The sequence below is a fragment of the Mauremys mutica genome, chromosome 11 (genome assembly GCF_020497125.1).
Source record: "Mauremys mutica isolate MM-2020 ecotype Southern chromosome 11, ASM2049712v1, whole genome shotgun sequence".
Taxonomy (NCBI): Eukaryota; Metazoa; Chordata; order Testudines; family Geoemydidae; genus Mauremys; species Mauremys mutica.
Window position 1 is genome coordinate 44,263,659 of NC_059082.1, and position 26,405 is coordinate 44,290,063.

At 47.2% G+C, this 26,405-nt stretch overlaps 1 protein-coding gene across 5 annotated transcripts in view; it reads right to left on the bottom strand.

Moving 5' to 3' along the window:
- Positions 1–26,405, bottom strand: part of HCN4 (hyperpolarization activated cyclic nucleotide gated potassium channel 4) — a 175,025-nt gene that overhangs the window by 12,007 nt on the left and 136,613 nt on the right. The window lies entirely within an intron of this gene.

Genomic DNA, 26,405 nt, shown 5'->3' on the forward strand with positions numbered 1-26,405 from the left:
GGATCTCTGGCACATAGTTGAGCAGTTCTGATACCATCCAGTAGAGGACAGTGGTGCACAAAGATACATGAGCTGGTTTATTAAAGTTGCATTAGCAAAGATATGGACACACCAGTGGTGCATCTTAATTAGATTGCACAAGCTCTTTGGAGCATACACTGTGTTGGTGTTCTGTTTGTACAGCACCTAGCACAAGGGGGTCCTGGTCCAGAACTGGGGGTCCTAAGGCAGCATTTCTCATATGCGGCCACCATAGCCTCATGCAGCCACCAGGGGCTTTTCTTGTGGCCACGGCCTCCTGGGCAGTGATGGGGGAGGGGCGGGGAAGAAGGGCAAAGTAGCAGCCCCTTCCCAGGGACCACCAGCAGTGGTTGGGCCCTGCCTCCCTCTGGAGCGACACAAGCTGGAGGAGCACGCAGCCAGTGAGTTCCCCACCTTCCCGGGGCCAGTGCATCAGCCCTTGGGAGGCAGGCTCCAGCCACAGGGCTTCGGGCTCTGTCCCTAGGCCCTATCCCCTGGACGTGGGGCTTCGGGCTCCATTCCCTGGCGATGTGGTGATGTGCTCTGGCCCAAGCTCACCCCCCATCAGTTCTGCCCCCCTGCTGCCTCCTCCAGTGCCCCGTCACCTGTGGCCTCTGCTGCCTCTGTATCACTTTTCACAGCATGCTTAGTAACTAGCAAGTCTTTTTTTTTTTTTAAAGGGCAAAAGAAACAATAAGAAAAAAGACAAGAATATTCAAGGCACCTTATTTGTGTTTCTCTTCTCTTTAGGTCCAATAAAGAATAGAGACAACTGTACACTTTTTTATTATTGAGTCTGAGAAAAACCCATACATAGATAGATTACAATGATTTGGACATGTAGATGTGCATATTTATTTGTTTTTCCTAAAGTTAATTAAGTATTTTAAGAAAAATTGTCAGAGCCGCCACCAGCAAGAGTTGGTGGCTGCATTCTGTTGTGAGAACCCCATAATACAAATAATAAATAATTGTAGTAAATAGTATGAGTCCCACAAAAAAACAATTTCTCATCAACACAGTGATGGTCTGAAAAAGAAAATGGTATTTAGAACCCAGAGGACGTGCCCAACGCAGTCATAAGAGCTCTGAAGTTCAGTGATGTCTCTGAAATTTTGGAGCTTAACTAATAGACAGTTCTCTCTTAATACAGAATTGAAAAGCCACACACTTCACCTGACTGTAGATAACACACAAAGGATCCCAGGGAAAAGGGCCATGTGGTTTAATGAAAAGAATCAGCTCTCAACAATAGTTCTATCAAATCATCAAAATGAGCTTTCTGTTGTTAAAATTCTGCACAGAGCCTGGGGAGATTAGCTGCAATGCTATGTTCATTCTGGCTCTCTACCTCCAGTTCAGTTGGAGGCCAGTGGCTGTAGTTTAAGAATTTGGGTCAGTGAATTGCTTTTTGAATCTACATTCATTTTCAACATTCTCACTTTATTCTGGTGGCTTCTGCACAGCTACCTAGCTCCTGGGAGGCTCAGGTACATTCTGTGTCTTTATTATGAAGACTGAATAGTAAACACACCAGGTCAGATCCTTGGCTAGAGCAAGGAGTTTGCAGCACAGCTCAAGAGTGAAAGTGGCCTTTGCAATCCTCTGATCCTGAGCTATTGTGCACTGGGCTGCTCTCCTGTTCTAACTTAGCTGGCTGCCAGTGGCTCTAATGGGCCAATATTGCAGCTGGTGATGGCTGGCAGAGCAAAGAAGCCCTGGATATGACCCCTACACTGTCAGCATGTTACCTGCACTAGCACTTTGCGCTGCTCAGACCATGGGACTACACTGCTATTGTTAGCATACTAGCTTGATCAGAGCCACGTGGGTCTGTACGCTGACACTGGAAAAGACACCTTCAGCTCTGGTGTAACATACCTATAATTACATCAGCACAAACCCCGTGTCTAGACCAGGCCCCCAAATCAATTTCTTTTCTTGTCCAAAATCTTGTTAGTTGTCTCTTGATGTGTGTCTGTCGTTTCCCTTGCATAAGAGAAGAAGACTTTAACATGTTGGCTAAAATCAGAATGGTCAAATTGTACTTGTTGAATAATTTATTTGAGGAAGTTCATTAATCATATTTAAATAAATCACATGATGAATATTTCTCCCCCCCCAGCCTCAGGGCTGGCCTTACCATGAAGCGAACTGAGGTGACCGCCTCAGGTGCCAGACTGGGGAGGGCACCACTAGGACCCAGAGTGTAGAAAATTGTGTCTGCTGCTGGTGCATATGTATTCTCTCTGCTCTAGATGAACAGAGATGGTGGAGTGCTGTGCTGGAGGAAGGAGGGCACAAGAGACATAACAGGCAGGCAGAAGAAAAGGTGAGAGGGAATAACAGAAAGCAGCAGGAGCTCCAGGGAGAGAGAGGAGGAGGAGGAGACTCTTATGTACCTCTCTAGCACCCCCAGGAGCCTGGACTGATTAACACCAGCTTCTCAGGGAGCTTCCTGTTTCCTGCTGCTTCCTTGAACCCACTTGAAGAGAACAGACTGTCAACTGAAGTAGTAGGAGCCAGTTAGGCCCTTAAGATGCTGATATCTTCCCTCACTCAGGCCCTGCTACCAGCCTGCTTATTTGTCCCCTTCAACTGAGTGTTGAGAGCCACTATAGCTGGCACAGAACAGCAGTCATGAGTGAAAGAAGAAAACGCCCCTCTGGGGCAACATTCAGAAAAAGAAAGAATATCAAAGGAAGCTTCTCTATCTAAGCAGGAGGGAGCTCTCCTGAGATACATAGACACAAATGTTCACGGTGAGCCTTCCGGCCCCAGTGAGGATGTGAGTGGTGAGGAGATGCCTGATCTTCCAGTTAGTCAGAGTGCAGGTGACCTGGCAGCTACTGCAGCATCCATATCTCCATCTCACATGGATGTAACCATGCACATTCCTGAAGAAAAGTGTAGATCAGAGAAGAGTGTGGTGGAGGCGCAAGAAACAGCTGCTGCTAAGTTTAGTTCCTTAAGTCTAAATGATCCAGGACTGTGGACCCACTTGAACAGTAGCCTGAGGGACTTCCTTGTACTGCATGGGCCACAGCAAGTGAAAAATGTCATGTTCCCCAAAGACAATGAAAATGGAAGTTTCCATCCAACACATTACTGGCGTGAAATCCCCAATGGTGACAAAGTGGAGAGGCCATGGCTTATGTATTGAAAAACCCAGAATGCTGCATACTGTTTTTGTTGCAAACTCTTCCAGTCTAATGTTCCAGCCACATTAGGTTCTACAGGAACAAAGGACTGGAAAAATCTGGCTAGAAATCTGGCATGCCCTGAGAAGGCAGCAAATCACCAGAGAGCATTCCATAGGTGGAAAGAGCTTGAGATGAGGCTAAGGTTAAAGGCCACCATAGATGATCAGCATCAAGAGAAGATTACAACAGAGTGTCTTTACTGGCAAAATGTTCTGAAAAGGCTCATTGCCATTGTGAGAATGCGTGCTACCCAAAACCTAGCACTGCATGGCACTTCGGATCAGCTGTATGTTCCAAACAATGGAAACGTCCTTAAAATTGTGGAGCTAATGGCTGAGTTTGATGCTGTACTCTAGGAGCATCTAAGAAGAATTACCACCCAAGAAATGTACACATACCACTACCTTGGAAAAACAATTCAAAATGAGATCATACAGTTACTGGCAACAAAAGTAAAACATAAGATTGTAGCAGATCTGAAGTCAGCAAGCTATTACTCTGTTATTCTGGACTGCACACCTGACATCAGCCATACAGAACAAATGTCTTTAATGGTGCATTTTGTAACAACAACAGAACCTAGTAAAAATGTCCCTGCAATGGTGACTGTCAGAGAGCATTTTTTAGAATTTATTGACATTGATCATACTACTGGAGCTGGTATGACAAACATGCTTCTTAAAAAGCTGGAAGATACGGGAATTGCAAAAGCTGACATGAGAAGTCAGGGCTATGATAATGGTGCCAACATGAGAGGAAAGAATAGAGGAGTACAGACACGGATCCGAGAGTTAAATCCTTGAGCTTTTTTTGTCCCATGCAGGTCTCATTCATTTCACCAGGATCAACTCCAAAGGGTGTTCTGGAATATATGTGCACAAGTAAGATGACCACCCTCTTTCCAAAGGCTTTTGTTGCTCTGCGCATACTTCTAACACTTCCTGTAACAGTTGCCAGTGGAGAACGCAGCTTCTCCAAGCTGAAGTTAATAAAAACACATCTACGCTCCACAATGACACAGGAGAGGCTGGTTGGCCTTGCAATTATCTCAATAGAGCATGAGCTGGCCCAGACTGTGGACCTTCAGCAGGAAGCAGTTCAAATCTTTGCAACCAAGAAGGCAAGGAAAGCACCACTTTGATTATTCAAACAAATAAAAATGACAGTGTTTACTATGCAGACAAGGGAAGTTACATTTGCTCTTCAGGCATTTGAAAGTTAAGTGTTACTTAAAATTTTTGAACACGGCATTTTAAGCTGTTAGTTCTTTATTGGGGTAGGTAGCAGAGCAGTACCATGAGAGGAGTAGAACAGGAAGAAGGCAGAATTGAGACCTTTCAAAGTTTTGGCCCAAGCAAGGGGGTATGGGGGCATCATTTGAGCTCCCCGCCTCAGGCGCCCTGCCCAGACATCTGAGGGACAGACATCCACTTACCTTCAGCACTGGGATGCTACAGAGAGGCAGCATTGTTTAGTACTTAAAACAGAGGATTAGGAGTCAGATCACCTAAGGTCTTTGTCCTGCACTGTCACTGACTTGCTGTATGATCCTGAGCAGGTCAAGTCACCTCCTTCTACCACAGTTTCCCCATCTGTAAAATGGAGACACGATACTTACCTGACAACTGTAAAATACTCAAATTCTCAGATGAAAGATACTGTATACAATAATGTACAAAATATTATTAATGGAGCAGCAGGCACTGTGGGTGGGTTTTCTGTTTTTTGGTTTTGACAGGGAATGGATTACAAAGAAGAAAGATGTTCCAGTGGTTTAAGTGCTAGCTGGAAACCTGGGTTCTAGTCCCTGCTCCGCCACAAGTTTCCTGGGCGACCTTGGGCAAGGCACTTACCCTGGTCTACACTATTAGTTTAGGTCAAATTTAGCAGCGTTAGATCGATTTAACCCTGCACCCATCCACACAACGAAGCCATTTTTGTTGACTTAAAGGGCTCTTAAAATCGATTTCTGTACTTCTCCCCAACGAGGGGATTAGTGCTGAAATTGACATTGCCAGTTCGAATTTGGGGGTAGTGTGGATGCAATTCAACGGTATTGGCCTCCGGGAGCTATCCCAGTGTGCTCCATTGTGACTGCTCTGGACAGCACTCTCAACTCCGATGCACTGGCCGGGTAGACAGGAAAAGTCCTGCAAACTTTTAAATCTCATTTCTGTTGTGTATTTGGTTGTCATGGTTTTTGGTTCCTATGGTAACTGAGTTAGATTATTAGGGGATAGCTCAGCCAGCTTCAGCCGGCTGGGTGAGTTCTCTGAGTCTGTAAATAAAATGGTGGTTTTGTTAGCTGTCTGCTGTCTGGCCTCAAGTGATTTCTTCCTAAACCGGCTGCCCCAAGGATATAACAAGTGGCGATGATGGATGGGATCCTGGTGCTGCTCCAGTAACAGAAGGAAGTAGAAGTCAAGGTACAAAACAAACAAATAAAAATACTGCTTGTTTGCACTGACTGTGAAAGTGAAACTAAAATCATGGCTACTCTGACCAGGCCACTGGAACCTTTTGATGAGAATATAGAGCAGTGGCATGTGTATACTGAGCGTTTTGAGCTTTTTGGTATTGCAAATGACATTACAGAAACAAAGAAGGTGCCAATATTCTTAAGTGTTGTAGGGGCTAAAACCTACTCCCTGCTACGCAGCTTACTACACCCTGTTAAGCCTGAGACTAAATCTTACAGTGACATTGTGGAAAACCTGGGGTCCCATTTCTCCCCAAAACCACTGGTAATTGCTGAAAGATATAGGTTCCACAAAAGAGACCAAAAGGAAGATGAAACAGTTGTACAATTTGTAGCCATTTAAAAAAAGCTAGCAGAACACTGTGAATTTAAAGAGATGTTAAATGATGCCCTGCGTGACAGGTTAGTGTGTGGCCTGTACAGTGAAGCTATACGGAAGCGCCTACTGACAGAGGCTCAGCTTACCTTACAGAAGGCTGTTGATATTGCTGTCTCCATGGAACTGGCTACAAGGGAGGCGCAATACATCGGTGCATCCCCTAGGGTGCAAAAAGTGTCACAAGAACTGACCCACAAAACGGTGCAGAGTCAAGAATGTTACCGCTGTGGTAAGCCGGGTCACCAGGCATCGGAATGCTGGTGTAAGGACCTGGTGTGTCGACACTGTGGCAAAAAGGGACACATTGAGTGTGCCTGTAAACAAAAGAAAAGGAGGCCTGTGGTCTGGCCGACAAAAAGAGGAACCTTGCATACCCTAGAGCAGACCCAGGATGATCAAGGTGACACCTCAGCGCAAGAGAAAGTGCCACTGCATGTTTTGTCTTTGGCAGTGGGCTCACATGAATACTGGGTAACCCCGTTATTGGATGGCAAACGTATACGCATGGAACTGGACACCGGTGCAGCCGTCTCACTGATCTCCGAGACTGTGTATAAAGAAAAGCTACAGCATCTTCCGCTTAAGGCAACAAAAACTGTTCTGAAGACGTATACGGGAGAAGCTGTGCTTATGCTGGGCACTATTGATGTTAAGGTGGAGCTCAATGGACAGGTGGCTAAATTGCCACTGTTTGTGGTGAGAGGTAACTACCCAGCCTTAATGGGTAGGTCTTGGCTTGGGAAGATTCAACTGAACTGGGCAGAAGTGCACCAGATGACTAAAGAAGAAACCAGTCTAACCCCTATACTAAGGAAACATGCTGCTGTTTTTGGAGATGATTTGGGAAGTATGAAGGGAATCACTGTGACATTGAACATTAAACCTGACAGTCCACCAAAATATCTGAAAGCCCGAACTGTGCCATATGCCATCAGGCCAAAAGTTGAAGCAGACCTGGAGCGCCTGGTCACCAATGGAGTCCTAATACCAGTTACCCATAGCTCATGGGCCACTCCTATCGTTCCAATAGTGAAGAAAGATGGCTCTCTCCGGATTTGCGGTGATTTTAAAGTCACTGTCAACCCAGTGTTGTGTGCAGAGCAATACCCGCTTCCCCGCATCGATGACCTCTTCACAGGCCTGGCTGGGGGACAAAAGTTCAGTAAGATTGATCTGAGTCAAGCATATTTACAGATGCACGTCGATGAAAAGTCCCAAGAGCTGTTGACTATTGTGACTCATAAGGGGCTTTATCGATACTGCCGCCTACCCTTCGGAATAACATCTGCTCCCGCCCTGTTCCAGAGGGCTATGGACCAGATCTTGTGTGGCTTGTCAGGAGTTCAGTGCTATCTGGATGATATCCTGGTCACTGGAAGAAATGAAGAGGATCACTTAAAGAATTTAGAGGCTACCCTACAAAGACTGGAAGAGTATGGCCTACAAGTTCGCAAAGACAAGTGTGAATTCTTCAAGCCCTCTGTTGAATATTTGGGACACATCATTGATTCTGCAGGTCTTCATAAGGCCCCTGCAAAAGTTAAAGCTATTGTGGAGGCTCCCCCACCTCGAAATGTAAGCCAGCTGCGCTCGTTTCTAGGACTACTGAACTACTATGGAAAGTTCATCTCACAGTTAGCCACACTGCTAAAACCACTTCATGAGCTCCTTGGGCAGAACAAGGCCTGGAAGTGGACTGAAGCCTGTGATGTTGCATTTAACAAAGCTAAGGATGCATTGCTAAATTCTGAAGTTCTAACGCATTTTGATCCATCCTTACCCCTACAATTGGCCTGCGATGCCTCCCCTTATGGAGTGGGAGCAGTCGTGTCACACATTATGCCTTCGGGAGAAGAGAGACCTATTGCTTTTGCTTCACGCACTCTAAGCAAAGCAGAAACGAACTACGCTCAAATCGAACGTGAGGCATTAGGAATTGTTTTTGGAATTCGGATGAATCAGTACCTGTTTGGGCGAAAGTTTACTCTTCTCACAGACCATCGACCTCTGACGTCAATTTTTGGACCCTACACAGGCATTCCCCCATTAGCTGCTAGTCGTATGGGCATTGTTACTTTCAGCACACACATATGAAATCAAATATCGGAAATCCACTCTGCACGGCAATGCAGATGGCCTCTCAAGGTTGCCTTTGCCGGTCAAACATCAAGATAGTGCCCAAAAGGAAATCTTCTACTTTGAACAGGTAGAGAATACACCCATCACTGCTACTCAGATAAAGAAGGTAACCCGCGTTGACCCAGTATTGTCCCAAGTTATGGACCTGGTGATGCATGGAAAATCTCGACAAACCTCTCCGGTCTCATCTGACCTTGTTCCCTACATGTCCAGAAGGACGGAGTTATCGGTCCAATCTGGTTGTTTGTTGTGGGGGGAGACGTGTCATTATTCCACCAGCACTGAGATCACAGCTGTTAGAACAGCTACATTCTGGTCACTGTGGAATAGTGCGCATGAAGGAAATTGCACGAAGCTATTTTTGGTGGCCTGGATTGGACAGTGCTATTGAAGAGAAGGCAAAAGCTTGTATGTCATGTCAGGGTGTGAGGAATGCACCCCAGTGGGCACCCCTACACCCATGGGACTGGCCTGAAAACCCGTGGCAAGTATTCATGTTGACTTTGCTGGCCCCCTTGAAGGAAGCATGTTCTTGGTGGCAATAGATGCCCATTCTAAATGGCCAGAAGTCTCTATAATGCAGTCCACTACTGCAGAGAGTACTATCCAAAAACTACGAGGACTCTTTAGTCGTTTTGGTCTGCCAGAACAACTTGTGAGCGACAACGGACCGCAGTTTGTCTCTCAGGAGTTTCAAAATTTTATGAAGGCAAATGGGATACACCACATCACGTCAGCACCATATCATCCATCCACCAATGGATTAGCTGAAAGATTTGTGCAGACAATGAAAAACGCTTTGAAATCAGCAAGGGGACAACACTCCATTCAAAAGCGTCTGGATACCTTCTTACTTTCCTACCGAAACACACCTCATGCTATGACCCAGGCATCTCCGGCCTTTCTAATGATGGGACGACAGCTGCGCACTTGCTTTGATCTGCTGAAACCTTCTGAACCCAGACAAACTGTGCAACATCAGCAGCAATATCAAGTCATCAGACGGGCACCCAGAGCAAAAGACCGAACCTTTAGCCCGGGACAGCCAGTTTTGGCTCGGAATTATACTTCCAGAGCTAAATGGGTCCCGGCCACAGTCATCACTCAAACAGGACCTGTTTCCTACACAGTCCGGACTGCAGAGAATCTTACCTGGCGGCGACATGTAGATCAGCTGTTGCCAGGTCATGCCAGTCCTCAGGACACATCTGCAATTGAGGGGTCTGACTTCACCTCTTCTGGTGAGACACCGAATCACCTATTCCTGACTGTCCTCCTCCATTACTGCCGGCGGCTGAGATGCCCCTTTGCCCAGCACGAACTGATACCACCTCCTCACCCGTTCGTGCTGCGGACCCTGAGCCCATGGTACTTTTGGGTGCAACAACACCAGAAGTTCGCCGTAATCCACCTAAAGACAGAAGGCCTCCTCATCGGCTGGATCTTTAGCTAGGGTGAACCCATGGTTATGGGGCAAAATAATCCCCAGGGTTTAGCCGGGAATGGAGGCAGTCTACCCTCCTTCTCTAGTCTAGTGTGTGTTTTATTTAGGGGATGTTCTTATTAGGGGGGGAGGAATATGTTGTGTATTTGGTTGTCATGGTTTTTGGTTCCTATGGTAACTGAGTTAGATTATTAGGGGATAGCTCAGCCAGCTTCAGCCGGCTGGGTGAGTTCTCTGAGTCTGTAAATAAAATGGTGGTTTTGTTAGCTGTCTGCTGTCTGGTCTCAAGTGATTTCTTCCTAAACTGGCTGCCCCAAGGATATAACAATTTCCTGTTTGGCCAGCGGTTCAAGCTGATCAGCACAGGTGACCATGGAGTCCCAGAATCGCAAAAGAGCTCCAGCATGGACTGAACGGGAGGTACTGGATCTGATCGATGTATGGGGAGATGAATCTGTGCTATCAGAACTCCGTCCCAAAATATTTGAAAAAATCTCCAAGGGCATGAAGGACAGAGGCTATAATCGGGACCCGCAGCAGTGCCGCATGAAATTTAAGGAGCTCAGGCAAGCCTACCAAAAAACCAAAGAGGCAAACGGCTGCTCCGGGCCAGACCCCCAGACATGAGCTGCATGCAATTCTAGGGGGTGCCCCTACAACTACCCCACCCCTGTATGCGGACTCCTGCAAGGGAGTCTCATGCAACAGGGATGAAGATTTTTGGGAGGAAGAGGTTGAAGATAGCGCACAGCAGGCAAGCCGAGAAACGGTTCTCCCTGACAGCCAGAAACTGTGTATCACCCTGGAGACATTACCCTCCCAACCCGGGCTCCTGGATCTTGAAGGTGGAGAAGGCCCTGTCATAAACAGTTAGTTAAGGGTTAAGAGTTTTTTCTACCTGTAAAGGGTTAACAAGCAGTACCTGTGGACACCTGATCAGAGGACCAATCAGGGACAAGATATTTTCAAATCCCTGTGGAGGGAAGTTTTTTTCTGTTCTTTTGTTTTTTAGGGAGTCTCTCTTGGGAGTTAAGAGAGTCCAGACATCTTAATCAAGACCTCCCAGGTTTCTGCAATAAATTCTTCTATTCAAGCTAGTGAGTATTAGCAAGGAACTAGTATTCTTATACTTTTATTTCTGTATTTGCAATTCTGTGTTTTGCTATAGAATTTCTTTAATTCTGTACTGTTATTGCTTTTACTGAGAAAGAAAGGAGGAGGGATTCTCTCCAGAGATTGATAAGTTTAGACCCTGAGTATTGTTCCATCTTAGTATTACAGAGACAAGTTACTTTCTTTTTATTCTTTAATAAATCTTTCCTGTTAAGGACTTGGTTGATCTTTCCTTGGGTATTCTCAGGGAAAGGGGAGGAGGGAGGCATCCCTCTGTAGTTGGATCCCGGTATCTCTCCTAGGAAAAGGGAGGGGGGAGAGAAGAAGGGGGGAATGGTTTATTTCTCCTAGGTGTAAGAACTCCATGGATTTGGGGCTCTTGGGATCCCCAAGGATTTTGGGGAAGGACTGTGTCCCAATACACATACATTATTGGGTGGTGGCAGCTTTTACCAGATCTAAACTAGGATTTAAGTTTAGAAGGATCCATGCAGGTCCCCATCTTGTGAACCCAACAGCTCCAAGTGGGGGTGAGACCTATCACATGGTGGGCAGCGGTGACGGATTTTTCTGAACCACAGAGCCACTGCTATTCTCTTCTCCTAAAGCAGGACTGCAGGTTAGGAGGGAGAGATACCCCGAAGGCAAATAGACAAGGTTTTTCTAACTGGTATTGTTAGAGGGAGTTTTTTTCAGCTGGGCTAAGCTGAAAAGAGCTATTCTCTTCTTCTAGAGCAGGAAAGCAACCTGAGAGAAGAGGGGGGGTTAGAAGTATTCAGTTTCTAACTGGTATTGTTAGAAGGAATCTTCAGCAAGGTTGGCTGGAGGGAATTAGGTTTTCTGGCAAGGCTTTGTTATAGGAGACCCCATACTGAGAGCTACTTAGCAAAGGCGAGAGACACTGGTTAAACCAGTTTGTCTTACTCTTGGAGAGAGGGGGGAAAATTTTTTTTTTTCTTTCTCGGTCAAAAGCACAGTCAGTGGCTGTGAACAGTCACTCCCGCAGAACACAATTTGCAAAACAATAGATTTGATTTCTCCTTATTTAGTCCAGGATAGACAGGGTTAGGAACTGAAGCAAGCAACACAGTAAATTCACTGACTGCAGAGGGGTGTGGCCAACACCAGAAAACAGAAACAATGAGTGCCAAGGCCGCATCTAAACTGGAAACAAGACAAAAAGAACTGCATTTACAAGAACAGGAATTACAATTAAAACTCCAGGAGATGGAAATAAATGAAAAAGCCAAAGAGGCTGACCACAAGAGGGAGCTGGAGAAACAAGAAGCTGACCACAGAGCCAAAGAGGCTGAGCACAGGAGACAAATGGAGTTAAAAGACAAAGAACTGGAAATAGCACGGGCTACTCCACCTGTTCCAGCCCAACCCAACAACCCTTCTCCAGCCACTGCTCCCCATCCCAAGAAATTTCCCACCTACAGGACAGGTGATGACGTTGAGGCCTTCTTAGAAAACTTTGAAAGGGCCTGCATTGGGTACAGCATCCCTGAAAACCAGTACATGGTAGAGCTGAGGTCACAGCTCTGCGGAGACTTATCACAGGTGGCAGCAGAAATGCCTAAGAACAAAATGAATGACTATAAACTGTTCCTAACCAAGGCTAGATACAGAATGGGCATAACCCCTGATCGCGCCCATCTGCGTTTCAGAGCCCAGAAATGGAAACCAGAGGTGTCATTTCCAAAACACGCCTACTATCTTGAAAAGCAGTATTTTTCCTGGTTGTCAGGAGCCAATGTTAACACCATGGACGAACTAAACCTCCTGATACTGATGGAGCAATTCTTGGATGGTGTTCCTGAGAACATTAGACGCTACATACAAGATGGAAAACCAAAAACTCTCACTGAGGCAGGGGAGATTGGAGCCAAGATCTTGAAGGCGGAGAAGGCCCCTCTGGTGCTTGTACCTTTGTAAATATAATACATGGTTTAAAAGTAAGCGTGTTTAATGATTAATTTGCCTTGAAGACTTGGGATGTATTCGTGGCCAGTAAAGCTACTGGAATGCAGTCAAGCAACATCCGTTCTTTATCTCTCTGTATTATCCTCAGGAGAGTGATATCATTCATGGTCACCTGGTTGAAATAGGGGAATTTTATTAAGGGGACATTCAGAGGTGGCTGTTCCTGCTGGGCTGTGTGCCTGTGGCTGAAAAGAAATCATCCCTGCTGTTAGCCATGCGGTGTGAGGAGATCACCCCAGAGAATTGGGTGTGTGTGGGGGTTAGTTGGGTTTGTGCTGCATGTTAACCCGAAAACTGCAGCCCCTCCTTTTAAATGGCCAACTCATTTTAAATGGTCAATCCAACTCTCCCTTTTTTTCCTCTTGCAGCTGCAAATGTTGAATCATAGAATATCAGGGTTGGAAGGGACCTCAGGAGGTCATCTAGTCCAACCCCCTGCTCAAAGCAGGACCAATCCCCGGATGGATTTTTACCCCAGTTTCCTAAATGGCCCCCTCAAGGATTGAACTCACAACCCTGGGTTTAGCAGGCTAATGTTCAAACCACTGAACTATCCCCCCTGTTTCAATGCTCCCCCTATCATCTCCGTCCCAGAGGCTAGCACAGATAAGAAGGCGAAAAAAACTCACTCGCAATGAAATGTTCTCTGAGCTCATGCAGTCCTCCCACACTGAAAGAGCCCAGCAGAATGTGTGGAGGCAGACAATGTCAGAGTCCAGGAAAGCACAAAATGAACGTGAGGACAGGAGGGACGCACGAGAAGATAGATGGCTAGAGCAAAAGGAGCGGTGGTGGCAGCGTGATGAGAGGAGGCAGGATGCAATGCTGAGGCTACTGGAGGATCAAACTGATATACTCCAGCGTATGGTTGAGGTTCAGGAAAGGCAGCAGGAGCACAGACCGCCGCTGAAGCCCCTGTGTAACCGACAGCCCTCCTCCCCAAGTTCCATATCCTCCTCACCCAGACGCCCAAGAACGCTGGAGGCTACAGGCACCCAACCACTCCACCCCAGAGGACAGCCCAAGCAACAGAAGGCTGGCATTCAATAAGTTTTGAAGTGCAGTGTGGCCTTGTCCTTCCCTCCTCCCCTCCTTCACCACCCCACCCGGTGCTTCCCTCCTCCACCACCCCTACCAGGCTACCTTGGCAGTTATCCCCCTATTTCTGTGCCTAACTAATAAAGAATGCATGAATTTGAAATAACAATGACTTTATTGCCTCTGCAAGCGGTGATCGAAGGGGGAGAGGAGGGCAGTTGTCTTACAGTGAACCAAGGGGGCGGGTTTTCATCAAGGAGAAACAAACAGAACTTTCACACCATAGCCTGGCCAGTCATGAAACTGGTTTTCAAAGCTTCTCTGATGCGCAGCGTGCCCTGCTGTGCTCTTCTAACCACCCTGGTGTCGGGCTGCGCATAATAAGCGGCCAGGCGATTTGCCTCAACCTCCCACCCTGCCATAAATGTCTCCCCCTTACTGTCACAGATATTGTGGAGCACACAGCAAGCAGTAATAACGATGGGAATATTCATTTCGCTGAGGTCTAACTGAGTCAGTAAACTGCACCAGCGTGCTTTTAAATGTCCAAATGCACATTCTACCACCATTCTGCACTTGCTCAGCCTATAGTTGAACATTTCCTGACTACTGTCCAGGGTGCCTGTGTATGGCTTCATGAGCCATGGCATTAAGGGGTAGGCTGGGTCCCCAAGAATAACTATAGGCATTTCAACATCCCCAATGGTTATTTTCTGGTCTGGAAAGTAAGTCCCTTGCTGCAGCCGTTCAGACAGACCAGAGTTCCTGAAGATGCGAGCGTCATGTACCTTTCCCGTCCGTTCCACATTCATGTTGGTGAAACGTCCCTTGTGATCCACCAGTGCTTGCAGCACCATTGAAAACTACCCATTTTGAGTTATGTACCGGCTGCCTTGGTGGTCCGGTCCCAAGATAGCGATATGTGTTCCGTCTATTGCCCCACCACAGTTAGGGAATCCTATTGCAGCAAAGCCATCCACTATGACCTGCACATTTCCCAGAGTCACTACCCTTGATAGCAGCAGCTCAGTGGTTGCCTTGGCTACTTGGATCACAGCAGCCCCCACAGTAGATTTGCCCACTCCAAATTGATGCCCGACTGACTGGTAGCTGTCTGGCATTGCAAGCTTCCAGAGGGCTATTGCCACTCGCTTGTGAACTGTAAGGTCTGCTCTCATTTTGGTATTCTGGCGCATCAGGGCAGGGGAAAGCAAGTCACAAAGTTCCATGAAAGTGCCCTTACGCATGCGAAAGTTTTGCAGCCACTGGGAATCATCCCAGACCTGCAACACTATGCGGTCCCACCTGTCTGTGCTTGTTTCCCGGGCCCAGAATTGGCGTTCCACGGCATGAACCTGCCCCATTACCACCATGGTGTCCAAATTGCCATGGCCCGTGCTTTGAAAGAAGTCTGTGTCCATGTCCTCATCACTCTCGTCACCGCGCTGCCATCGCCTCCTTGCCTGCTTTTGCAGATTCTGGTGCTACATATACTGCAGGTTAATACACAAGGTGTTTACAGTGCTCATAACTGCCACGGTGATCTGAGTGGGCTCCATGCTTGCCATTGTATGGCATCTGCAGGAGAGCAGGAGAGCAGAGTGGCAGTGGAAGCGTGACAATGGTTTGCAGCCTTATTGTACCGTCTGCTGCCAGAGCAGGCAAGTAGAGTGGCAGCGGAAGCGTGATGATGGTTTGCAGCCCTACTGCACTGTCTGCTGCCAGCAGCACTCAGGACACAACAGTGGTGGCTGAGCTGAGCGGGCTGCACGCTTGCCGTGGTATGGCGTCTGCGTGGAAAAAAGGCACAAAATGATTGTCTGACATTGCTGTCACGGAGGGAGGGGCGACTGACAACATGTACCCCAAACCACTCGTGACAATGTTTTTGCCCCATCAGGCAGTGGGAGCTTAATCCAGAATTCCAGTGGGTAGTGGAGACTGCGGGAACTGTGGGATAGCTACCCACAGTGCAACACTCCGAAAGCCGACGCTAGCCTCGGTACTGTTGACGCACTCCACCGACTTAATGTGCTTAGTGGGGACACACAATCGACTGCATAAAATTGCTTCCTAAAAAAATCTACTTCTATAAATTCGACCTAATTTCGTAGTGTAGACATACCCTTAGTCTCTCTGTGCCCAGCTTCCCTTCTGTACTATGGGGATAATAGCACTGCCCTGCCCCTGGGGGTGTTGTTTGGGTATATACTGCATCCTTATATTTCTAGGAGTCTTCAATTTGCATCTGCCATTTTGTGCAAGCAGAGTTTTGCAGACTGTAACCAAGGAGATGACACACACTGAGCTCTCCATTGGGGACCTGACTTTTGTTCTTTGTTGCTCTCAATCTAAACTCAGGGTTATTCTCACTGAATGTAGGTAGCTGCTCTTTGACAATGGAGAGACATAGCTTCAGCTGGTGTAAATGGTCTTAAGTCCCTTTAAGTCAATGGACCTGACAGTTTACAGTAGCTGAGGGTCTGTCCTGGAAAGCACAGCATCTGCTCTGCTGGGGCCAGAGGGCAGAGAACTGTAGCAGGCATAATCAAAGCCTTTTAGAAATTTTGATTGCTCTGCACATGGTTGTTCTGACCCAAAGTAAAGTAGTTGTACAGAGAGGCAATATGTCCTAGTAGACAGCATTGGACCGGTACTCAGGACTCCTGGGTTCTATTTCCAGCTCTACCATTGGTTGCTGGGTGATGTTGGGAAAATCACTTCCTCACTCTGTGCCTCAGTTTCCCCATATGTAAAAGGGGGATAATGATACTGACCTCCTTTGTAAAGTACTTTGAAACCGATGGATGAAAAACACACTCTATAAGAGCTAGGTGGTATTACAACTGGAGCAGCTCTCTAAAAGACCCACGTATATTCATTAGCAGAAATCGCGCTATTGCTAGACTATACAATCTGGGGGCAGAGGGTGTGAGTCATCTTGAGACCTGCCTACAGCTGGTGTACACCTACCTGCTACAGAAGAGCTTCAGAGTGTTGTGACTGCTATAGCATTGCCAGCCCCAGGTGTTTGAAAATCATGAGTCAGGCCCCCCAAATCACAAGACTTTAAAAAGTTATTTTGGGGGGGGGGTTTATTTGGCGTTTGCTGTTTGCACCATTAAGGGTCACATTTTCCAGCTTTTCTCTGCAATTATGAGAACTAGAAACTTTTCTTTTTAAAAAATGAAACAGTCTCATGTAATCACAACTCCAGTGGCTGGGGCTTTAAGAAAAAAAACAGATGGAGTCGCACTACAGTTGTGAGAATTGGCAGCATTGGGACACAGAGTTTGCCTGTGTCTGTCTCTGCTTCTCCCCAGCTCTATGCTGGATTCCCTCCCAGACCCCAGGGTATGAAATGCATTAAGGGAGGGAGGAAGTGAGAAGAGATCTGACCAGAGCGCACTGCACTCCAGCTATTCTCTGCTGGTGAAATGGCCCATAGAGGGCTCTTACAACTGGCACAACTTCCAGCAGTCTGGGGGCTGCTCTCAGTTGTTCTGGGGGTGAGGTAGGCCCCTGGCATGATGCAAAATTCAAGAGGATAGCTTAGAGCCACCTTTGCATGCTCCTCTTTCCCCCTGACATAGGAACAGAGCAAAGAAAATCAGGGTCAGAATACAATTTTAAGAGGGCCTTTCATTTAAAGCGTTTCTAAGGATTTCTCTGCTCCTGGAGAGCAGTGGGAGCATAGTAGCACACCTCTCCTAGCCTTCACAGACAAGGTCAGCTCCCAGACTGCTGCACTGGGAAACACAGTATGGGGAGGAGGTGAGCAGCCCTCAGTGGTGAAAGAACAGGATGAGGACTATTTAGAAAAGCTGGATGAGCACAAGTCCATGGAACCGGATACACTGCATCTGAGGGTGCTGAGGGAGTTGGCTAATGTGATTGCAGAGCCATTGGCCATTATCTTTAAAAACTTGTGGCAATCAGGAGAGGTCCCAGACGATTGGCAAAAAGGCAAATATAGTGTCCATCCTTAAAAAAGGGAAGCAGGAGAATCTGGGGAACTACAGATCGGTCAGCCTCAACTCAGTCCTTGGAAAAATCATGGAGCAGGTCCTCAAGGAATCCATTTTGAAGCACTTGGAGGAGAGGAAAGTGATCAGAAACAATCAACATGGATTCACCAAGGGCAAATCATACCTTATCAACCTGATTGCCTTTTATGATGAGATAATTGGCTCTGTGGATATGAGGAAAGCGATGGATGTGATATACTTTGACTTTAGCAAAGCTTTTGATATGGTCTTGCACAGTATTCTTGCCAGCAAGTTAAAGAAGTATGGATTGGATGAATGGACTATAAGGTGGATAGAAAGCTGGCTAGATCATCGGGCTCAACGGGTAGTGATCAATGGCTCCATGTCTAGTTGGCAGCCGGTTTCAAGCAGAGTGCCCCAAGGGTCGGCCCTTGGGCCGGTTTTGTTCAATATCTTCATTAATAGCAGCAAAGAATCCTGTGGCACCTTATAGACTAACAGACGTTTTGCAGCATGAGCTTTCGTGGGTGAATACCCACTTCTTCGGATGCAAGTAGTGGAAATTTCCAGGGGCAGGTATATATAAGCAAGCAAGAAGCAAACTAGAGATAATGAGGTTAGATCAATCAAGGAGGATGAGGCCCTGTTCTAGCAGTTGAGGTGTGAAAACCAAGGGAGGAGAAACTGGTTCTGTAGTTGGCAAGCCATTCACAGTCTTTGTTTAATCCTGAGCTGATGGTGTCAAATTTGCAGATGAACTGGAGCTCAGGAGTTTCTCTTTGAAGTCTGGTCCTAAAGTTTTTTTGCTGCAGGATGGCCACCTTAAGATCTGCTATAGTGTGGCCAGGGAGGTTGAAGTATTCTCCTACAGGTTTTTGGAAACAGATCAACAGAGCCAGACATGTACCCAGAAGCCTCCTACTGCAAGACAAACCCAAGAAAGAAACCAACAGGACTCCACTGGCCATCACATACAGTCCCCAGCTAAAACCCCTCCAACGCATCATCAGGGATCTACAACCCATCCTGGACAATGATCCCACAATTTCACAGGCCTTGGGTGGCAGGCCAGTCCTCGCCCACAGACAACCTGCCAACCTGAAGCATATTCTCACCAGCAAAAACACCGCACCATAGTAACTCTAGCTCAGGAACCAATCCATGCAACAAACCTCGATGCCAACTCTGCCCACATATCTACACCAGCAACACCATCACAGGACCTAACCAGATCAGCCACACCATCACCGGTTCATTCACCTGCACATCCACCAATGTAATATACGCCATCATATGCCAGCAATGCCCCTCTGCTATGCACATTGGCCAAACTGGACAGTCTCTAAGGAAAAGGATAAATGGACACAAATCAGACATTAGGAATGGCAATATACAAAAACCTGTAGGAGAACACTTCAACATCCCTGGCCACACTATAGCAGATCTTAAGGTGGCCATCCTGCAGCAAAAAAACTTTAGGACCAGACTTCAAAGAGCAACTGCTGAGCTCCAGTTCATCTGCAAATTTGACACCATCAGCTCAGGATTAAACAAAGACTGTGAATGGCTTGCCAATTACAGAACCAGTTTCTCCTCCCTTGGTTTTCACACCTCAACTGCTAGAACAGGGCCTCATCCTCCCTGATTGATCTAACCTCGTTATCTCTAGCTTGCTTCTTGCTTGCTTATACATACCTGCCCCTGGAAATTTCCACTACTTGCATCCGAAGAAGTGGGTATTCACCCACGAAAGCTCATGCTGCAAAACGTCTGTTAGTCTATAAGGTGCCACAGGATTCTTTGCTGCTTTTACAGAACCAGACTAACACGGCTACCCCTCTGATATCTTCATTAATGATCTGGAGGATGGCGTGGACTGCACCCTCAGCAACTTTGCAGATGACACTAAACTGGGAGAAGTGGTAGATACGCTGGAGGGTAGGGATAGGATACAGAGGGACCTAGACAAATTAGAGGATTGGGCCATAAGAAACCTGATGAGGTTCAACAAGGACAAGTGCAGAGTCCTGCACTTAGGACGGAAGAATCCCATTCACTGTTACAGACTTGGGACTGAATGGCTAGGAAGCAGCTCTGCAGAAAAGGACCTAGGGGTTACAGTGGACAAGAAGCTGGATATGAGTCAACAGTGTGCCCTTGTTGCCAAGAAGGCTAACGGCATATTGGGCTGCCTTAGTAGGAGCATTGCCAGCAGATCGAGGGAAGTGATTATTCCCCTCTATTTGGCACTGGTGAGGCGACAGCTGGAGTACTGCGTCCAGTTTTGGGCCCCCCACTACATAAAGGATGTGGACAAATTAGACAAAGTTCAGCAGAGGGCAACAAAAATGATTAGGGGGCTGGGGCACATGACTTATGAGGAGAGGCTGAGGGAACTGGGGTTATTTAGTCTTCAGAAGAGAAGAGTGAGGGGGGATTTGATAGCAGCCTTCAACAACCTGAAGGAGGGTTCTAAAAAGGATGGAGCTAGGCTGTTCTCAGTGCTGGCAGATGACAGAACAAGCAGCAATGGTCTCAAGTTGCAGTGAGGGAAGTTTAGGTTGGATATTTCCCTAGGAGGGTGGTGAAACACTGGATTGGGTACCTAGGGAGGTGGTGGAATCTCCATCCTTAGAGGTTTTTAAGTCCTGGCTTGATAAAGCCCTGGCCAGGATGATTTAATTGGGGTTGGTCCTGCTTTGAGCAGGGGATTGGACTAGATGACCTCCTCAGGTCTCTTCCAATCTTTATCTTCTATGATTCTATGATGGCTGGACATAGCTGATGTGTAGATCACATGACTGAGTCCCTGAATCCCGCCACTGTTTGGGTGGAATGCTCCCATGTGACTTGGGAACCCCCACATCCACCTACACTGGGATTCACCCCTGAGTATCTGGCATGACTGATACTTGCAAACACTGTTACTATTTCTTCTATTCAGCAGTTTCTCATTTGATCCACCCTCCCTAGCAGCCATCTGGGTGACGCTCGCAGGGTGTGGAAACTGGCTCTATGTGGTGTTTTATTGAAGCATTGTCATTGGAAATTGGTCTGACTGGTGTCATCAGTGCTGCCCCTGCCTCTGGTCTCACTGGGTCTGCACCCAGCTCCATGGTTCCACAGAGTCCCATGCCGCCTGCTGGACTTCACACTGCAAGGAACAGGCTCTCAGTGGTGGGGCCTAAAACAGAAGAGTGGTGGCAAACGTGGGTTCCATGAGGTCAGCTGGAACCTGGACCAGAGCATCGCGTCAGGGCTACACCAAGCTCCTCCTGTTGCTACTCTATTTCTCCCTCGTTATGTATGTTCCTCATCAAAAGTATGTAACAACCCCCTCCACCATGGTTCATCAACAGGGATGGAACCTGGGACCTTCAGCCCAGGCCTCTCCCACTTTAGCTAACAAAGCAGTTCTGCTAGCTAGTAGCAGCAGTGGATTCTTATCCTCTGTGTGGATCTGCTACTAGAAGGAGACATCACAGTTAGTATGTTACAGCTCCTTATTAGTGGAGGCACTGCTGTCTACACAGCTAAGAACCATGTCCTCTGGGCTCACACGTGCTTTCTCCTCTGCTCTGCTGAGAGAGAGAGATTTCAGCAGTTGTATTGCCTACTCAGAGATGCAGCAGATGAGTGTGGAGCTTGGCACCACAGCACAGCCTGCTCACATGTACATGCATGCACAGGGGAGGTTTGCTTTTGCAAGGCTGAACAGCAGCATAATTGTCCATCACAGGGAATCTCTTTTCAGAGACTCCGCAGAACTAGAGATTGGAAAGCCCTGCTAGCTCCCATCTAGTCCATCCCTTTGGAACAAGGCAGGACTGCTCCTTACAGCACATTTTCTTGGGCTTTGTTCAAGTGTCCCAAGTGACAAAGCTGCCACCACTTACACTGGGGCCTAATTAGCCAGTGCTTGACCAAGCTGCACATATTTAGGCTCTTACTTTTTCTTCCAGAGTCAGTCCCTCCAATTTGCAATATCGTTCTAGGAGCAAGATGCCCAGAACTGAATGAATGCCTCTTGGTATGGCCAGGCCCAGAGCCCCCTGCCAGCTCCTCCGTGCCTGCCCGGAGCATTGCCCAGAACTGCACTAGCCTTTTTGATTCTAGGAATGGGTGAAAATAAGCACACATTTTTAAACAGAGGTCTAATTAACAAAGGGCAATGTAGGGGTTACTGCCAGCAGCGTATTATCGCCTAGGCCAACAAGGCCTAGGCCTAGGGCGGCAAATTTGCAGGGGTGGCAAATTTGCTCACGCCCCCTCCCCAACTCCGCTCCTTCCCCAAATCCCCGGCCTGCCTCCTCCCCCAGGCGTGCCGCGCTTCCCTCCTTCCACCTCCCTCCCAGGCTTGCCACGCAAAAGTGCTGGGAGGGAGGGAGAAGCGAGTAGCGGCACACTTTGAGGAGGTGGAGCCAGGGGCGGCTCTAGGAATTCGGCTGCCCCAAGCATGCAGGGGGCGCGCTGCCGGTCCCGCGGCTCCGGGGGACCTCTTCCAGATGCACCTCCGGAGGGTGCGCTGGGAGGGCGGCAGGCGGCTCCAGCGGACCTTCCGCAGTCATGCCTGCGGGAGGTCCACCCGAGCCGCGGGACCAGCGAACCCTCCGCAGTCATGGCTGCGGGAGGTCCGCCGGAGCCGCCTGCCGCCCTGCCGGCAAAATGCCGCCCCAAGCGCGCGCTTGGCGCGCTGGGGTCTGGAGCCGGCCCTGGGTGGAGCAGAGGTGAGCTGGGGCCCGGAGGCACGGGGAGTAACCCCAGGGGGGGCGGGAACCGCTCCATGCCCCAGCTCACCTCCACTCCACTGCTGCCATCACCCGAGCGCACCACAACTCCCCTTCTCCCCCCTCCCTCCCAGGCTTGCCGTGCGAAAGAGCTGGGAGGGAGGGAGAAGCGAGTAGCGGCGTGCTCGGGGGATAGCGGAGGTGACCTGGGGCTGGCAGGCGCAGGGAGTAACTCTTCGGGGGGGGCAGGAAACCGTTCCCTGCCCCAGCTCACCATCACTCCACCTCCGCCATCCCCCGAGCGTGCCACAACTCCCCTTCTCCCTTCTCCCTCCTCCCTCCCAGGCTTGCTGCGGGGGAGCAGAGGTGAGCTGGTGTGGGGGGGCGGCAATTTTTTGAGGGCTTAGGGGTGGCAAATTTGTTAATCCACCACTGGTTATGGCACTGGACTGGGGCTTCAGAAGATTCAGTTCCAGCTTTGTCACAGACAACCTGTTTGACCTTGGGGAAATCACTTAATCTCCCTGTGCCCAGCTCCCCAGCAATACACAGGGAATAAACCTTCCTTTCTCTCTCCCTTTGTCTTGTCTATTTCTGCCACTTTTCAAAGCAGACACTCCCTTCTCCTACATGTCTGTCCAGCACCCAGCACAATGGAGCCGTCAACTCTGTTGGGGGAAATCTATACAATAACTTGGGGGTATATCAACCTTAGTTATGGCTCCTAACCAGGACAGTAATAGTGATGATGAAATGCTAAGGGAAATTAGAGAGGCTAGCAAAATTAAGAACCCAATAATAGTGGAGGATTTCAATTATCCCCATATTGACTGGGAACATTTCACTTCAGGACGAAATGCAGAGATAAAATTTCTCGATACTTTAAATGACTGCTTCATGGAGCAGCTGGTACGGGAACCCACAAGGGGAGAGGCGACTCTAGATTTAATCCTGAGTGTAGCGCAGGAGCTGGTCCAAGAGGTAACTATAGCAGGACCGCTTGGAAATAGTGACCATAATACAATAGCATTCAACATCCCTGTGGTGGGAAGAACATCTCAACTGCCCAACACTGTGGCCTTTAATTTCAAAAGGGGGAACTATACAAAAATGAGGGGGTTAGTTAGACAAAAGTTAAAAGGTACAGTGACTAAAGTGAAATCCCTGCAAGTTGCGTGGGCCCTTTTTAAAGGCACCATAATAGAGGCCCAACTTCAATGTATACCCCAAATTAAGAAAAACAGTAAAAGAACTAAAAAAGAGCCTCCGTGGCTTAACAACCATGTAAAAGAAGCAGTGAGAGATAAAAAGACTTCCTTTAAAAAGTGGAAGTCAAATCCTAGTGAGGCAAATAGAAAGGAGCACAAACACTGCCAACTTAAGTGCAAGAGTGTAATAAGAAAAGCCAAAGAGGAGTTTGAAGAACGGCTAGCCAAAAACTCCAAAGGTAATAACAAAATGTTTTTTAAGTACATCAGAAGCAGGAAGCCTGCTAAACAACCAGTGGGGCCCCTTGATGATCAAAATTCAAAAGGAGCACTTAAAGATGATAAAGTCATTGCGGAGAAACTAAATGGATTCTTTGCTTCAGTCTTCACGGCTGAGGATGTTAGGGAGATTCCCAAACCTGAGCTGGCTTTTGTAGGTGACAAATCTGAGGAACTGTCACAGATTGAAGTGTCACTAGAGGAGGTTTTGGAATTAATTGATAAACTCAACATTAACAAGTCACCGGGACCAGATGGCATTCACCCAAGAGTTCTGAAAGAACTCAAATGTGAAGTTGATGAACTATTAACTAAGGTTTGTAACCTGTCCTTTAAATCGGCTTCGGTACCCAAAGACTGGAAGTTAGCTAATGTAACGCCAATATTTAAAAAGGGCTCTAGGGGTGATCCCGGCAATTACAGACCGGTAAGTCTAACGTCGGTACCGGGCAAATTAGTTGAAACAATAGTAAAGAATAAAATTGTCAGACACATAGAAAAACATAAACTCTTGAGCAATAGTCAACATGGTTTCTGTAAAGGGAAATCGTGTCTTACTAATCTATTAGAGTTCTTTGAAGGGGTCAACAAACATGTGGACAAGGGGGATCCGGTGGACATAGTGTACTTAGATTTCCAGAAAGCCTTTGACAAGGTCCCTCACCAAAGGCTCTTACGTAAATTAAGCTGTCATGGGATAAAAGGAAAGGTCCTTTCATGGATTGAGAACTGGTTAAAGGACAGGGAACAAAGGGTAGGAATTAATGGTAAATTCTCAGAATGGAGAGGGGTAACTAGTGGTGTTCCCCAAGGGTCAGTCCTAGGACCAATCCTATTCAATTTATTCATAAATGATCTGGAGAAAGGGGTAAACAGTGAGGTGGCAAAGTTTGCAGATGATACTAAACTACTCAAGATAGTTAAGACCAAAGCAGATTGTGAAGAACTTCAAAAAGATCTCACAAAACTAAGTGATTGGGCAACAAAATGGCAAATGAAATTTAATGTGGATAAATGTAAAGTAATGCACATTGGAAAAAATAACCCCAACTATACATACAACATGATGGGGGCTAATTTAGCTACAACGAGTCAGGAAAAAGATCTTGGAGTTATCGTGGATAGTTCTCTGAAGATGTCCACGCAGTGTGCAGAGGCGGTCAAAAAAGCAAACAGGATGTTAGGAATCATTAAAAAGGGGATAGAGAATAAGACTGAGAATATATTATTGCCCTTATATAAATCCATGGTACGCCCACATCTCGAATACTGTGTACAGATGTGGTCTCCTCACCTCAAAAAAGATATTCTAGCACTAGAAAAGGTTCAGAAAAGGGCAACTAAAATGATTAGGGGTTTAGAGAGGGTCCCATATGAGGAAAGATTAAAGAGGCTAGGACTCTTCAGTTTGGAAAAGAGAAGACTAAGGGGGGACATGATAGAGGTATATAAAATCATGAGTGATGTTGAGAAAGTGGATAAGGAAAAGTTATTTACTTATTCCCATAATACAAGAACTAGGGGTCACCAAATGAAATTAATAGGCAGCAGGTTTAAAACAAATAAAAGGAAGTTCTTCTTCATGCAGCGCACAGTCAACTTGTGGAACTCCTTACCTGAGGAGGTTGTGAAGGTTAGGACTATAACAATGTTTAAAAGGGGACTGGATAAATTCATGGTGGCTAAGTCCATAAATGGCTATTAGCCAGGATGGGTAAGAATGGTGTCCCTAGCCTCTGCTCGTCAGAGGATGGAGATGGATGGCAGGAGAGAGATCACTTGATCATTGCCTGTTAGGTTCACTCCCTCAGGGGCACCTGGCATTGGCCACTGTCGGTAGACAGATACTGGGCTAGATGGACCTTTGGTCTGACCCGGTACGGCCTTTCTTATGTTCTTATGTTATGTTCCTTTCGCCTGTTGGGGTTCAGTATTTTGCCATACTCCCAGCTTAGTACACCTACAGAAATCAATGCTGGACCTTGGCTCTGTTCTGTAAATGTTCCCATATCTTTGTTTAATCAGGCATCTAATCATAGCAAATACATTCATAATTGGGCTAATTAGCATATAAGGCTTAACTTTTATGTTCTGCAGATCACTTTGCAATAGCGGGATCTTTCTTTGGATCAGCAAGCATCCCGGTCCCCTGCCCTCCTCAGAACATCTCCTGTCTGCTCTGCTGGTCTTGTTTTCTGTGGCTATAGTCCAAGGCCTAGCACCAGCATGTCCACACCCCACTGTGCCATAGTATATCACAGGGGTGTGGCTCTTCCTAATCCCATCTGGTGATCAGTTTTTGCTGTAAAAATGAATAATGCTAGTCCATGTAATTATACCCTAGCTGGTGTTGGGCCGATTTGTGCTAATTATTATCTTATTCCGCACAAAGACTTATTG